A 1,776-nucleotide genomic window follows, 5' to 3' on the forward strand; every position below is an offset into this window, starting at 1 on the left:
CTCGCGGGCTCAGAGGACAATGAACACACAATCACAAACGCCCATGCAGACAGAGAAAGTTAGTCTCTCTGCTGTTGGGTAGTTTGGGATTGTTATAAAAGATAAGAGAGAGATCAGATGAAGAGAAATGTTATTTTCTGTCATTTTTCCTGCACCACTGCCCTCTAACGAGTTTTATTTTCTCCGTCTCATAGCTCATTCTTTTTTCTGTCTGTCTCTCCTGTCCTCTTAGTCGCCACACTGGTGTGACTAAGGGGGTGCCACCGGTGGGGGGTGTCCACCACACCTGTTTCATCTCTCGCCCCAGCAGCAGGTTGAGGATCTTGGATCCGAGTGTCATGTCTTCATAACACTTGAATTGGTTTCTAGGAACATCGGTCTAACATTTTCTTTCCTCACAGGACGATTTATAATCCTTTGGTTGTCCTCTGACTTGTCCTCTAGCGTCCCCATCAGGACACAATGCATCCACTACTTTTGTTTATGACAATGAACATTTGAACATTTGAACAAAATGTGGATGGTGTGTTGGGACCTACAAGTGGTATTTGATCATTTTTCCCAGAATAGGGATGTGCTTAGAGTTCTGTAGGTAAATCACTGTGATGTTGATGTAATTTAATTGGATAAATGTTCTGCAGATTAGTTATTTTACTGATTTTAACTGTCATAAGCCAGCGAGGCAGCCTGGGAGAGAGCGGAGCCATGTGATGTGAACGTAGGCCGCTGGTGATCGAAAATTTGTGATGCTTTGTGTAAAAGTTTTTTTCCAACAGTTTTTTACTACTAAATAATCTTTTGATCTTTGATCTTGTACCCCAAAATGCATCTGGGGTCTAGCCAGACCTTACGCCACAGTGCTGGGGCAATAGACCTGGCAACACGAGACTCACCTCATTCAGACCTGGATTTATTTCTCCAGGGCAGGTGGGGGTAATTTAAATATTAAATGTCTTGGGTGGTCTGCCTTTATATGACACATTTCATCACAGACACCCCCCCCCCCCCCCCCCCCCCCCCCCTAAGCTATTATAGGAATTCAAAACAATTCCAGAAGTTGATCATATAGTTTGTATATGAATGCTATTTACAAATGCTAATGCTATATAAATGCTACTATCAATAGTGTTATCTAAAAGAATGTTGGTTTGTCTCTCCATGTGATTAGACAATGGCTCTAATGCCGTGTGGAGAGATGAAGTCAGCGAGGGAAGAACAGGGCTGATATTTACTGCACCTCTCCCTGGAACCTGAAGCTCTCGTTCTCTTTCTCTTTCCCTTCCCTCACCTCTCTCTCTCTCTTCACACCCCTCCCATCCGTATCCTCTTTTTTTTCTCCCGTAGAGAGATTCTCCTCGCTCTGTTTTACCCAACGTGCGAACACAGACGATGTGTTTTAGTCTCTCTCGCCGGTCTACGGGTCCTCCCAGAGTCCCCCCCATAGCCTGTAGTTCTCCAGAGGGGGAAAGCAATGAATTACAATTGATCAAGTTACTGTAATCTTTTTCTGTAGTTGTAAATTTTAAGGTAGTTATGGTGATATGGTGATATGGCTCTGTGCCCTTATCAAATCACAAAAGACTGTGATTTAATTTAATAAATACAATAAGTATAAATAAGATAGTTAATTATGCAGAAGCATAACTCCACCCGCTGTCAAACAGTAACTAAGGAAATAGCAATACCAGTCCTTTGGGCTACTGTAGCTTGGGGTACTGGGATGTTTTCCGAGTACTGAACTCGGAAATCCACATCGACGGGGGGGGGGGGGGGGGG

Source organism: Etheostoma cragini, chromosome 11 (assembly GCF_013103735.1).
Source record: "Etheostoma cragini isolate CJK2018 chromosome 11, CSU_Ecrag_1.0, whole genome shotgun sequence".
Lineage (NCBI taxonomy): Eukaryota > Metazoa > Chordata > Actinopteri > Perciformes > Percidae > Etheostoma > Etheostoma cragini.